This window comes from Callorhinus ursinus, unplaced genomic scaffold, assembly GCF_003265705.2.
Source record: "Callorhinus ursinus isolate GAN/ISIS: 27379988/994484 unplaced genomic scaffold, GSC_fseal_2.0 scaffold1, whole genome shotgun sequence".
Classification (NCBI taxonomy): Eukaryota; Metazoa; Chordata; class Mammalia; order Carnivora; family Otariidae; genus Callorhinus; species Callorhinus ursinus.
This window is the reverse complement of record NW_027397063.1, coordinates 18,610,054-18,625,473: the sequence shown is the minus strand read 5'-3', so window position 1 is coordinate 18,625,473 and position 15,420 is coordinate 18,610,054. Positions and strand designations below refer to the sequence as shown.

At 38.1% G+C, this 15,420-nt stretch overlaps 1 pseudogene; it reads left to right on the top strand.

The window, feature by feature from the left end:
• The first annotated feature begins 12,118 nt into the window (after nt 1–12,118).
• On the top strand, nt 12,119–13,198 carry LOC112820968 (POU domain, class 5, transcription factor 1 pseudogene; annotated as a pseudogene).
• Nucleotides 13,199–15,420: the final 2,222 nt, after the last annotated feature.

Here is a 15,420-nt window from a genome sequence, read left to right as displayed (position 1 = left end):
CACACACACACACACACACACACACACACACACACACACACACACACCTGGTAAGAAAATAACTTGATGGTAGCTTGAGGGAGAGAAAGGAGGGAGAGAGACCAGCTATATCACCACTGTGAAGTCCAGGAAAGTGGATAAGCTCCTAAATAGCACATTGGTTATAGAGAGGGAAATGGGGTGGATTAATTTGAGAGAAGAATTAGATTTAGAAATAACAGGTCATAATAGTCAATCTGTTTTCAGGAATAAATGAGACAGAGGAAATTGAAGGAGTGCTTTCTGGTTGATTAATATAGAGGATAGTGGTGCTGTATAAACCAGAGTAGAAAACAAAGGCAGACGGGCTGACTGAGGGAAAGAAATTAATAAGCTCAGTTTGTGACATTTTAGGTTTGCTGTATGAACAAAACAGGCTTTTTACATTCAGAGAAATGGTTGAGGGTGTAAATCTGAAACTTAAGAGGGGCCAGGGTTTGGGTCATAGGTCTCCTGGGAACTATTTGGGAAGTGTGAGTAAAATCAGTTAGGAAAGGACTGTCAAATGGAACATCAATCAACTGTAAATCACCTAGGAACACAGTTCCACTGAGCAATCATGACTTCCTTATACTAGCTGTATTTTTTTTAATTTAACTGATAGATGAGAAAAAAGAAACATCAACAGATCCATTCAAGTGAGGTTCTAAAATATGCCCTGCTTTATTTTCAGGGACAAAATTAAAGGAAGGTTTATTTTCCCTTTCATGTATTTGTTAAGTGATGACAAGTATGTCATTGTCAATAGTTTCACTTAAATATTGAAGAATAATTGGGTGCCTTGGTGAGTAAATGCCTCAAAAACCTAAGTAGGGTCACATGTCCATTCCTGAGCTAATCATTGGCAAGGGGAATGGGGTTCCCTCTTGGACCATCATTCTCTTCCTGGAGGGAGAGTGGGATTTACCTCATCAAGATATCTAGCTGTTGGGTGTTTGGTGTGCAGTAGTAGTTACCTGAAAAAAAAAAATCAGGAAAGTAAGAAAAGAAAGGTTATCATGAATGGAAAAAGTAATGTCTGTTATATCATGATGGTATGGTTAAGTGAATAAAGAACAGTAACAGTAGTTTACATCTCAACCTTTATTGTTGAATATTATTCTAAAATGTATTACTTCTTCTTACTTGAATAAACAGAATTTATAAAGGATTTCATCCCCAGGGTTATCAATTTGCATTAGCATGAATCATCATTACAAAAAATAATGTAAAAGTGTAGAGAATTGAACTACTACAATATCACAAAATATATTGGAAGATATTTTAATGAATTTTTATGATATAATATTTTAAGAATTTAAGTCCAGAAGGGAGGGATATTGTTTGTTCAGTTCACTGGTGAATATCCAGTGCCTAAAACGATACCTTATACACAGTAGGCTCTCAATAAATACCTATGAAATGAATAAATGAGGAAAATATGTATGTCATCTTAGTTGTGATTTTTTATCCCTCTCTGAGAAAAGAGAATTCTCTCTAAATATTTTATATCAAATTATTAGGTATTTAATTTGTGCTGATTCTATTATTCCCTTTTGTAATGTTGTTTCTAAATTTAACTATGTGTGACCTTCTCAATTGCCCTTCAACTTCATCCAAAGTGCTGGGTTTAGTCATATTGGCTTGTTTCTCTGCTTGGTATTCAGATATCCTGGCATGATTTGTTTTGAATGGGCAGAAGTATATTCTTTTTGATAGTCAATTTCCTTGAACTCCACTTTCTAAGAGAAACCCAAAGATTCACTGTACTAGTCTTTAAACTTGATACAATTAGCTTCCTAAAGTTAATTTTCCTAATCTTGCTGACATTTCCATTCCCTTCCCTTAGGGAAAGGAATTCGATTTCATCAACTTGAGATTGTTTCCTTAAGGTTTCCTTCTACTATTAGAAGCCCATCTAATTTTTCCCTATGAGCAAGTATCAGACCTGATGTCTGCCCTGGAAAATGTTACCTTCATCACAGGAAACCATTCTATGGAGATCTCATTGCTTCCAAACTACTCTATCATTGAGTACTCTCATTTTGATATGTACCTGTCAACCCCTTATCTTTAAAATCACTATCAGTTGACTAAAGAAAACCTTATTAAACTTCTTTCCTTGTTTAGTGGTTTACACGTTATATTAGATTCAGAATATAGTTATTTTATGTGTTCTTACCATGTTGACTCTAATGCAATATTTTTTCCAAATAATCTCATTACTATACCTTTTTTCTGAGTTAATGAAGGCTTTAATTTCAAAAATAATTATGAATGCTCTCTCCTAAGCCAGTCCTCCAGTTCCAAGTGCTATTCTACTACTTGTCAGGTATTTTAATAGCATCTTCTCTCTGGCCCTGCTATGGTGCTCCATAGACTCATAATTAATTCCTTCATTCAAAAGTCACATCAGACAATATTTGAATAGTTGTGTGATTATTTCCTCACAAAATAATATAGAAATGTAACAGATGAAGAGATATTTTAAATGTATTATGTCATGGTCATTGCAACATATAAATGTCACTGTTCATTGAATATAAAACATTAAAGAAAGTAAGCAAATAACTGTGATAGAAAAAGAATAAAAATCTTCAATTCATTTTTATTAGAAAGAAAAAAGTTATTAAAGATTTGGTGAGAGCCAATGGAGGAGTTAAATGAATAGCTGAATTTATTTAATGGATTAAACAAGAAGATATTGGCTGACTAAAGAAGATAAGAAAATGACCATTTTATAAGCACTGAAAAATGCTTCAAATTAATTTTCATTAGTTCTTTTTATTTCATTAACTAGTACATTTTGAGTTTTACTAGGTACAGGCTCAGAGAACATAGGGATAAATAACATGTAGTCTTTGCTAAGAATGAAATTACATCTTAGAATGAGAGGTAGTTATAAGGCTTTGTTTTCTCTCTTTTACTGCATGTTTATGATGGAAATCATAATAAATACAATGGGAATGCAAAGAAAGTTTGGTTGAGAAGTAAGTTATCCTTAGGATAAGAGAAAATGATTCAGGGATAAGAATATCTATTTATATGTATTTGTAAATCAGATTGTACTGACTACACAAAAGTCATTGTATTCCACTGCTGTATAGACATCCCCAGCATAGAGTGTGCAAGAAGATGGTAAGATAGACAATCACAGGCCAGACTGTGGATATTTTCATTGAAAGTTCAGCCTCTGAAGTACAGAAATCTTTGGTTTCTTATAAAAGGATGCCAGGACACAGAGGTAGAGGGTGGTTAGCATACAACTGGGTCAATGGACCATGAGAGAGTGAAAGATGGATTTAAAGAAAGGCATTTGGAGTTGGAAGACCCCTGGGTTGACAATTGATGTCCACTTGAAGGGCCACAGGTGATAGCATGGATCAGGAGTATGTTTATGGTGGGGGGAAAAGTCAATTGATGTTTCCTTTTGGGTTATTTCCTCTGTTTATAATGCTGGTCAAGACACTTCCTCACTGGTGCTTTTGTCTACCCCAGGATGTCCTAAATGTTCTACTGGGTATCCTCAAGCTAACTGCAATGAAATGTTTTACTTGATTTTAAAGCTGCACACTAAATTTCTTAAAGGGAGAATCCGATGATATTTTTGTTTGCTTCAATCATTTTTGAAAGGTATGTGCTTGACCTTTATGGAAGTTCACTAAGAAAACTATCTTATGATAGACACACTCATACAAGCACACTCCAGTCTCTTCCAAATTAAAAATGAATGCTCAGTGCCCCTGATCCCCACCATCTTTCCACTATACTCCCATCTGTCTCTAACCCTGTTCAAAGGAAACCTTCTCAAAGGAGTTATCTATGTTTGTTGTCTCTCCTTTCTCAACCATTATTCACACACCAATCTGGCTTCATTCCCAAGTACAGCCCACACAATGCCAATTAGCCTACTCTTGCCAAGGTCAACTTACAATCTACAAAATGCTAAATCCAAAGGATATTTTCTGTCCTCATTTTATTAAGTCTCCTAGCAGCATTTGGCAAGATTTACCATTACTTCCTTCTTGAAACAGTTTTTCTTCTTGGCTTTAATGACACCCCAGTGATCATAGCACCCATAATAAATATTGTGGGTGGTAAATTTACCTTTTCTCTTTACCATCATTTTAATTTTCCTTTTCCATTTCCACTGACACCCATGCCTTGTTTGTGAAATACCTTAAGTCCTTGAGGGAAAGAGAACGTATATAATTAAGATAAAATTAAATATGCAATCAACTATATGGGCTATCTTATGGTTAAAGGATGCAATAAAGAATTCAAAGAATCCATAACCATGGACCCAGTGAAATAAAACTGTGTGTCCAAGTATGTAATCTAAAAAGATATCCACTTTCAACAACGTCAAATAGAGAGCATTTGTTTTTATATATGTACTACTTAATGCCGCACGTAATTCTTATTAAAACACACAATGAGGGCAACAATGAAAACCAGACTCAAAAAATTCTAAGGGGCTATATACAGTTGAATTCTCTCCCCAGTAAAGAGTCAATTTTCTTAGGGAAAGGCCTTCATTAACCTTGGGACCTGGCAGCAGTTGTTTTAAAACATTTCTAACCAGAATACATGGAACAGTTCATCAGGATGGGGATGTGATATAATCATAGAACCACTGGATGTGAGCCAGAGGAGGTGGATTAAAAATTATGGTGTTGCACCTTAGCTATCAAGGGGATGATTAGGCTAGGCCTCTGCAGGCAAAGGAAGCACAGCACTTACACAGTTATGCAAATAAATATCTTGCTCTTGAATATATTTCACAGAGAGATTATATTATAAACTAAATAATAAGTGATTGAGAATTGGCAAATGGAAGATTTTACCAAGAGATGTCTCTGAATTAAGGTAAATTCTACTGATTTTCCAAAAGAGTCAAAATGGAATGCTGACAGCTTTTATTATAGCATTTTATTCTTTCTGAGGAATTAGTTGTGTTCCAGTCTGAAAGAAAGGTCAGTGAAATTCTTGGTTGAGAAAAGATTTCATAGAAACCAGAGGCACCATCATGGAGTTTGAAAAACAAATATCTCTTCCTTGGATGGCTTTTCTAAGATTAAAGATAATCCCAAGGATAATAAAATTGCTGTCTTCTGAGTAAATATAGAAAAAATTTTAAGCTAAAAAATAAAAATAAGTCAATTTAGAAGAAGCATGGCAATTAGGCATGGGTATTTTTCTGTTTAACTAAAATGTACCAGGGTGCATCATGTATCAAAATCCTTGTTTTAATTTCTGGCTGTCACCTCACCAATTCTACCTGTAGCAATAAATCCAATGGAAATCATTAGGAATATGCACAAGGAATTATGGAAAGGATACTAGCTGTGCAGCCTGGCTCTCCCCACTCCCCAGGGCAGAGTCTGAGACAAGAACTTGTGTTTCTGTGGTAATACCAGCAAGCAGGAATGAAGGGCAGGAGATGCTGAAGGATGGAAGAAAAAAACCATAAAAAGTACCTGTTGTCAGGGTCACCAACTGGGGCTTCATCCCACCTGGGATCTCCTCAAGAGCCTATAACATGCCTCTCAGAGTTTTACTATTGACAATTAACTGGAAGAAGCATTCATCAATAAGGGCTCATCTCCCATTGGTTGAGGGCTACTCTGCAGGCATTATCTCTGTTCTCCATCCCCCTACACTCTGCGTGGATTAGTGCCAATTCCTGGCACTCTTGGCCTCATAGTGAGAGAAGGATATTGCTTTAGGAGAGATGATGTTGGCCTACAGTGAATTAAAGCCCAAACTGTAGTGTCTACTACGGTTGTTGCTAGAATCAATGGTGCGGTGCAGAGCATGCTGGTGGGACATCAGAAAAATTTGAGGCAATAATTATGGTGGTTATTTTTAAATAATGTTCAAAAATTGAGAAATAACCAAATAAACCAAATATTCACAAAAATGGAATTTGGTTATTATAGTGTATAGCCTATGTGACAAAATATTTTGTAGCCACTTAAATATGTTTTAGGAGAATATTTAATGTTTCAGGAAATTGTTCACAGTATTAAGTGAACAAAATAGATAATAAAAGATATTTATAGGTCTTAGTTATTTTATGTATAAAATAACTTTAAAAAATATATCATATTGGGGCGCCTGGGTGGCTCAGTCATTAAGCATCTGCCTTCGGCTCAGGTCATGATCTCAGGGTCCTGGGATTGAGCCCGCATCGGGCTTCCCACTTGGTGGGAAGCCTGCTTCTCCCTCTCCCACTCCCCCTGCTTGTGTTCCCTCTCTCGCTGTGTCTCTCTCTGTCAAATAAATAAATCTTTAAAAAAAATAAATAAAAATAAAAATAAAAAATATATCATATTAACAGTGGGTATTTGTGTGTAGTAGGATTACAGGTTATCTTCATTTTCCATTTTGTACTTTTCCATATTTTCTAAATGTTTTATAAAGAGCACAGTACTATTTTATAACTAAAAAAAAATGCAAAAAAAAAATCCCATTACACAGAATTCATTCTATAGTCCCACTGTCCAGGAGTCCATCCAGGTTTCGCTCTAAAATTTCTCCACCAAATATTAACGGTATGCCTGAAAGTCCCATTACAAATTTCACTGTCTTTGACTTGGTGATGTAGCCACAGTTCAAGCCTTCCCATCCCTCACTGACTTGCCGCTACAAAGCAACTCTATGCTTGGACTCCATCAGAAGTTTCAGTGTAGATAAAAACATATTCACTTAATTGACTTATTACTCCTTGATACAGCCAGTAGAAACAAAAAAGCCAGAAATTTCAAAAAGTGCTGAGAAAAATTAGGCAGTCGTTCAATACATTTTGTGTGCAAAAAATACTTACAGAATTACTTATTTCCTACGAAAGAACTGGTGTCCTGTCACTTAGTATTCTTTCTGTCTCTGTCTCCCTCTGCCCCTCCCCCAACCCCCTCTCTCTCTCAAATAAATAATTAAAAAAATAAAATACAAATAAATAAATAAATAGATAGATATATCTTTAAAAAGACAAAAGAATTGAGAGTTGAGAATATACACAGTTTACTGAACAGGTTATATTTAAGGCATGAATGACAATTTGGGAAGCAGATAACTTCACAGCTGAATGCAACAAAATGCCAGCTTAACCAGCTCAGAAAATAATGACAGGAAAGAAAAAAAAAAACTGGCCTGGCTTGTAGTCATTGGAAATAGAATGGCTTTTCTTCATCAGAGTTTAGACTGATGGTGAATTTAAGGGAAAAAAAAAGAATTAGAGTTTGTGCCAGACTGAAAATATAACTCAAAAAATTGTCTTCAAATATTTGATAGAAAACAGTGTTTAAATGTGGGTTCCGAAGGGGTATATGCATCCCAATGTTTATAGCAGCAATGTCCACAATAACCAAACTATGGAAAGAGCCAGGATGTCCATCAATAGATGAATGGATAAAGAAGAAGTGGTATATATATACAATGGAATATTATGCAACCATCAAAAAAACCCAAAATCTTGACATTTGCAAGGACGTGGATGGAATTGTAGGGTATTATGCTAAGCGAAATAAGTCAATCAGAGAAAGACATGTATCATATGATTTCACTGATATGAGGAATTCTTAATCTCAGGACACAAACTGAGGGTTGCTGGAGTGGTGGGGGGTGGGAGGGATCGGGTGGCTGGGTGATAGACATTGGGGAGGGTATGTGCTATGTGAGTGCTGTGAATTGTATGAGACTGTTGAATCACAGACCTGTACCTCTGAAACAAATAATACATTATATGTTAAAAAAAAAGAAGATAATAGGACTCTGAAAAACAAACTGAGGGTTCTAGAGGGGAGGGGGATGGGTTAACCTGGTGATGGGTATTAAAGAGGGCACATTCTGCGTGGAGCACTGGGTGTTATGCACAAACAATGAATCATGGAACACTACATCAAAAACTAATGATGTAATGTATGGTGATTAACATAACAATAAAAAATTATTAAAAAAAGAATGAAAAACAAAAAAAAAAGAAGATAGTAGGAAGGGAAAAATGAAGGGGGGGAAATCAGATGGGGAGACGAACCATGAGAGACTATGGACTCTGAGAAACAGGGTTCTAGAGGGGAGGGTGGTGGGGGGATAGGTTAACCTGGTGATGGGTATTAAAGAGGGCACGTACTGAATGGAACACTGGGTGTTATATGCAAACAATGGATCACGGAACACTACATCAAAAACTAATGATGTAATGTATGGTGATTAACATAACATAATAAAATAAAATTTTAAAAAATGTATAAAAAAGAAAACAGTGTTTAGAAAATTGTGTCCAGATAGCAAATGGACTTTTTTCTGCTACATTTTATTACTGTTATAGAAGGCTGACCATTAGTAAATCTCCATTGGATAAGATAGGCATTTTGAAATGTTTCAAGAATCAATACTTTATCTTGAGAGTTTTATTGTGTTGGCTAATTTCACTTCTTTATGGAAACCTTAAAAACTATGTACTTTTGACAAGAATGCCCCTTCCAGGCAAGTGAATTCATTTATTCAATGAATACTTTTGTTCATCTGCAAGGTAAAAGATGCAGTAATTGGCTCTGAAGACAAAGATGAAAAAGATGGAATCTTTTGTTGTGAACGCCAGCGAGAAGAGGAAAGCCTGATGGAAAAGTTAATACTGCAGTGCTGTATAAAACACAAGGGTCAGAAAGAAGCAGTAGAGTGTAGTAGCAAAGGGAATGGACTCTGGAGCCATTTGCCTCTGTTCAAACGCTTCTTTTACCATTCTCTTACAATTTGGGTATCTTTGGACTGATTAAACTACTTCTCAGTTTCCTCATCTATAACATGGGGACAATAATAATGCATTTGCCTTTTATAACCTAAGTGAATGTTAAATGAATTGGTATGATTCGCACATATATAACTCAAGATAGGTAAAGAAGAGTGTCTGGTGTGTGTTAGGCATTATGTAAGTGTTAGCTAAAGCCACACACACACACACACACACACACACACACACACACACACACACACAAATACCTAAGTAGCAGTGCATGAGGAAAGGAGAGAATGTTGCTTGCTGGGAGGAATTTGTCAGGCAAGGTTTAACCAAGGAGGATTTCAAAGATGATTGGGAACTGGTAAGAATGATAATCTTATCTAAAATTATTCCAGGTCAGGGAGGCCTGGGTGCCTCAGTTGGTTAGGCATCTGCCTTCAGCTCAGGTCATGTTCCGGGTCCTGGGATGGAGCCTTGCATCTGCTGAGCAGGGAGTCTGCCTTTCTCTCCTTCCCTCTCTCTCTCTCTTTCCCTCCCCACCCCTCGTTCTCTCTCTCTCAAATAAATAAAATCTTTAAAAAAATAAAATAAAATAAAATTATCCTAAGTCATAGAAGTAATTTTTCAGCATGTATGCATAAATAAACAGAAATGCATAAAAACTTAAAACTAATTTTGTTCGGGGGTGGATATTTGTGTGGGGATCAAGGTTTTTTTTTCAGTATATGTACTAATGTTTATTGCAGCTGGCTCTTATAATGGGAAAATCTAAGGCACAGACTAATTAATGTTTACTACCCCCCTATCTTTACAATAGATTTTTTACCCTTCCTCCAAACGTCAGATTTCCTAGTTAATTTAATCAGATACTTTCAGATACTGGCCAGTATCTAAGTAAATATACTAACTTTGCTTTTAAATATGCCTATGATCACCAATAAACCATTAAGAGACTAGACCGTCTTTTGTTAAATTTGTAAGAATTGGCCCCAAGAACTTCAAATGAAACTTGTTGGTTTGAAAGCTCTTTGAGGGCTACTATTGTGTTTTTCATTGTGGTAGTCCATTCAACAAATGCCCACAAGGTGCTAGTTATTATATTATATGCATTTCAGGCGAACCTGGAGCTAGATGGAGAAGAGGTGTTAGAAGAATGTAGGTCTCACCATACTGCGGTATGGAGTTACGTTGACGGGTTTTTTATTTGAGTCTTTTACTGCTGTTATCTTTCCTCAATTATTTCCAATTATTTCAGGGATCGTGGGATTGGGGCATAGAAAACTGAAAGAAAATGGACCTTAATTTAAACCAACAGCTGGTGGTTGCGCATGTAATTAACGGGGAAGACTGTTTACTGGTATTTATTTTAGAACTGATCCCGTCCCTGCCAACGAAAATGGCAGTGTTGAAACTTCACATTTCTAAACAGCGGGTTCATTTGGCTGCTGTGAACTTGCGGCCGTAACAAATTTATCTAAATTTTTCTAATTTCTTCTTCCGCATATGTAAGAGTCAGAATTTATACAGGGTAGTGAGTTTTTTCATTTGATAATAGCCCTCTGGTTTCGATACAGATTAAATGAAATCCATGGCATATACTCTGGGATATAAAATTGTATGTCTTAAAATATATTTAATTTGTGTTTTCCCATACTGTTGAGACATTTCAGTACCCTAATAGATACCACAAGTTAGTCTAATGAAGTCTGTGGGTAACTTTCATGCCATAGTCTATGGAACTCTGACATTTCATAATTAACCAAAGTCTGGGGATTCAGTTCTAAGTTGGTCTTTTGCCCAAGCATTCAATTCTTGAATATGATTAAGAAGCTGAATTTTATTTTTGAGTCTTTGGCTTCAGTTCCTTGAAGCCATGCTACTGAAATAATTTGGTCTCTGAGCATTTCCTTGTGGAGGGAATAATTTCCATAAAATAGTATGTTTTTTTTAAAGATATTTCAGTTCAGTGTTCTATATAACATGATTCTCGCTACATGACATTCCTTTGCCTTTGCACAACTGGTTCTTTGTCTTCCAGATTTCGGCTTAAGTATTACTTCATAAGAGACCTTTCCCGAAGGATCTATGTAGCTTCCATCACATTTTGCACCTCAAATTATTTTAAGTCGTAACAGATTTTCATATATGATATATAACATTAACATATTTCTAAATGCCCCAAGTACATGGAAACTGTCAACTGCTCTTATTGTTTTTGCTCTGAGGACTTCAGCTAATTGTTTATTAGCATTTTGAAGTTGTTTCCCTTTCCTGACTCTGTGGAATGTTAGGAAAGATTAATGAAAACAAAGCAAATTTGTTCCAATTTTCTTAGCTGAATATATAAGGTCAAAGGGCTTAAACAGCTAGCATTTCTTTATACTTAGTTATATATTAAACTTTATAAGAAGATTTTCAAAAGAACAAATCTTCAAATGCTCTAAGAGTGTTTTATAAGCACTGTCTTTTTTTTCCCCCTTCTCTCACCAGAAACTCAGAGCAACTGCCTACCTTCTCTGCTCCGGAACTCTGGGTCTCTGCTCTTGATTGTCACACAGACCTCTCAAATCCAGCATATTCAAAACTGAACCCCTCCTCTACTCTCCAAACCCTATGCCTACTGAGTCCTCCTCTGCTGTGCCTTATATGGATTATTGGTGCCATCTTCCACCGCTTCTGACCCAGGATCTGAGAATGGTGTGGAATTCTCTCTCAATCCACCACTCCAGAAGTCACCAGACATCTTTCTATATATTTATGTAGATGCAAATACTTAACTATCTGTAATAGCTACCATGTAAACTATCTACAGGTAATATCTATCTATCATGTATTTGTTTACCTATAGGTCTATTTTTCTCTTTAATAAAATTCGAATCAGTTCCTTCCTCTCTATACCCACCACCTTTACCACTGCCTGGGTTTGGGTCATTTTTTGGTCTGAGTTACTGAATTCAACCTCTTGCATTGCCCCTTCCAGTTCATTCTACCATGACAGAGTGATTTTTTTCTAAACGTCCATCCCTTCTGTCTAAACTCCCGCTATGGTTCTTGAATGACTTCAGGATAAAAATTAATATCTTAAGATAATATACACAACTCTTCGTGATTGTCCTTGCTCCCTGTTAGTGTTATTTTTTTTCTCCCCACTTTGAGCTTTACATACAAAAATGTAGATAGAGCAGCTTTAGCAGTTTAGGATAGCAACACCTGAATGTACCCTTCTTTTCCATGTCCCCTGAATGCTTGTTCATTCATTGCTTCCTCTCTAAAAAGACCTCAATGAGGAGGTGTTGAGCAGTTCTTTGGAGAGCCCTCATTTTTCCAGGCCCCCGGCTTGGGGCGCCTCCGTTCCCCATGGCGGGACACCTGTCTTCCGACTTGGCCTTCTTGCCCCCGCCGGGCGGTGGAGGCAATGGGCCGGGAGGGCCGGAGCCCGGCTGGGTTGACCCTCGGACCTGGCTGAGCTTCCCAGGCCCTCCCAGAGGGTCGGGAATCGGGCCGGGGGTTGGGCCGGGCGCGGAGGTGTGGGGTATTCCCCCGTGCCCCCCGCCCTACGACTTCTGCGTAGGGATGGCCTACTGTAGACCTCAGGTTGGAGTGGGGCTGGTGCCCCAAGGCGGCCTGGAGACCTCTCAGCCGGAGGGCGAGCGGGGAGCCGGGGTGGAGAGCAACTCCGAGGGGGCCTCCCCTGAGCCCTGCGCTGCCCCACCTGCGGCTGTGAAGCTGGACAAGGAGAAGCTGGAGCAAAACCCCGAGGAGTCCCAAGACATCAAAGCTCTGCAGAAAGACCTGGAACAATTTGCCAAGCTCCTTAAGCAGAAGAGGATCACCCTGGGATATACTCAGGCCGATGTGGGGCTCACTCTGGGGGTTCTCTTTGGGAAGGTGTTCAGCCAAACGACCATCTGCCGTTTTGAGGCTCAGTTTCAAGAACATGTGTAAGCTGCAGCCCCTGCTGCAGAAGTGTGTGGAGGAAGCCGACAACAACGAAAATCTACAGGAGATATGCAAAGCAGAGACCCTCGTGCAGGCCCGAAAGAGAAAGCGAACGAGTATCGAGAACCGTGTGAGGGGCAACCTGGAGAACATGTTCCTGCAGTACCCGAAGCCCACCCTGCAGCAGATCAGCCACATTGCCCAGCAGCTCGGCCTTGAGAAGGACGTGGTCCGAGTGTGGTTCTGCAATCGTCGGCAGAAGGGCAAACGATCAAGCAGTGACTATTCACAACGAGAGGATTTTGAGGCTGCTGGGGCCCCTTTCTCAGGAGCACCAGTGTCCTTTCCTCTGACACCAGGGCCCCATTTTGGTACCCCAGGCTATGGGGGCCCTCACTTCACCACACCACACTGTACTCCTCAGTCCCTTTCCCTGAGGGTGAAGGCTTTCCCTCTGTGTCTGTCACCACTCTGGGCTCTCCCATGCATTCAAACTGAGATGCTGGCCCTTCCCAGGAGTGGGGGCCCGAGGAAAGGGGAGAGTGAGGGAAAGAGAACCTGGGGTTTGTACCAGGGCTTTGGGATTAAGTTCTTCATTCACTAGGAAAGGATTTGGGAACACAAAGGGTGTGGGGGCAGGGAGTTTGGGGGGACTGATTGGAGGGAAGGTGAAGTTCAAGGATGCTCTTGTTTTTAATCCCCACATCACTTTCTTAAATAAAGAAGCCTGGGACACAGTAAAAAAATAAAATAAAAAAATAAAATAAATAAAAATAGAAAGACCTCAATGCTTTACTTATCCCAGTACCCTTCAAAATTTAGCTAAGCTATAATTTCACCTAAATTAAATTTTCAAGTCTCTCGTTTCAGGTAAGTGCTTCCTTCCTATCTAAATCTCTGGTATATAGAGTAGTGTGTGGCCCAAGATTTAACATATAACATATGTAGATGAATGAAAAAATTCTGCAGCTGGGAAAAGAGATGTAAAAGTGATTGGTACTTAAAATTTTTCCTTGGATTCTGCTTTCTGTGTGTCAGGCTATGTTCTAGGCATTTTTCATGTATGAATACATTTGGTCAGTGCAATTATCCTAAGAGATGAATACTACTAGTATCCATTTCCATGTTAAGAAATTTGAAACATAGAGAAGTTTAGGTACCTAAAATCATACATTTTCTTCATCTGGTTTCCTCTGAAAGCAGAGCCTGAGGCAAAGGGTTATGTGCTAAAATGTTATTAGAGAGTACAAAACCAAGGAAGCAGGAGTTAGGGAAAAGGGACTGAGACTAGGGAGGGGAGAGTCAATATAAGGTCGCATTACTGAGCTGATCACCACTTCGTATGAACTGTTCTGAATCTCTCAGGACCATCTTCTGAGGGGCTTTATAATGAATGCATTTCAGGACTGTCTATCTGTTGAAGAAGAGTAAATGGGAAGAATCATGCATGGGTTCATGTGTCCAATCAGTTAAATGTTTTTGCCACATTTATTTCTGGACTGGTCAAGCACAGCTGTTGAAAGGATCCCCAGGCTTTTTATGTCCTTTCATCAACAGGGATACACCAGAGGAGGCAGGGGAATGATTCAAGGAAGAGTTGATTCACTTCCTTCTGGAGCCATTTTGAAGCTTGTGCATAGATTGTTGCAGCAGGATGGACAGAATGACAGCCAAAGGCCCTGGAGAAGGTCTGGCTGAAAGAATCTGAGGAGGTGCGTAAGAGAAGTTTGATATGTGCCTCAAATAAATGGTGAAATCCTAATTCAGATGCTAGCGATCTGACTCTAGATCTTGTAGTCAGTGTCACCCTTCAATTTGGGCAACAGTGACCCTCACCCAGTGCTTTGGCAGGACGTACATCACAGAGATACACCAGAAACAAAATGATTAAAGAACACGTGGATGCTCTGTTTCTGGCACAGCACTGTCTACAAGCCAAACCATCTGCTCTCTTCACTGTACTGCCTGGGTCCCAGGAAAATACTTCACATCTTTTTCAGAGTCCTTTATCCAAAGCCATAGGCTGCTGACACAGAAGACAGACACTGACTGACTCAGAGTATGGGGGGAGGGAAGGCAATGTGCTGAAACCCTAGGCAAGCAAAAAAGACAAAGAAACTTGCCAAGTCCTTCTCTCAGAGAGCGTGATGCCAACAAATTCTTACCTAGTAAAATATCTCTCAGTGTTCTAATTCGTAATATGGGGAGGGGTATTCATGAAGGAGTACATTTGCAATAATTTTATGTGGCATGTAAAGTTATTCTCTACCCGGCCATCTGGGTTACTACTGAATGTTAGAATTCTAAATAGTTTTATTTTTATAAACTAATTTAGGAGGATTCAATTAAATTTTTTAATTAAATTTAAAAACTCACCTGTATATAAAATCTGGACTTGAAATCATTATATCCATCCAGTATAATTTGTATTTGCCCATAATTTTAGTAGATAATATCAGATATTTAGAGAAAAAATAACTTTTTGAAGTACATAGGAAAGGCAATTAAAGTAATTTAATTTTTAAATTTGCTTTAATGTACACTTCTTGATGAAGATAATTCAACTATTATGAACTCTGAATATAATTAAGTGTTATTATTTTAGTTCTTTACATCATTAGATATCATTAGGATACAAATTATGTGAAAATCTTGGTAATAATATCACAATTCATGATTTTGCTGAAACAAAGGCATAAATAAATGTTTGGAATACATAT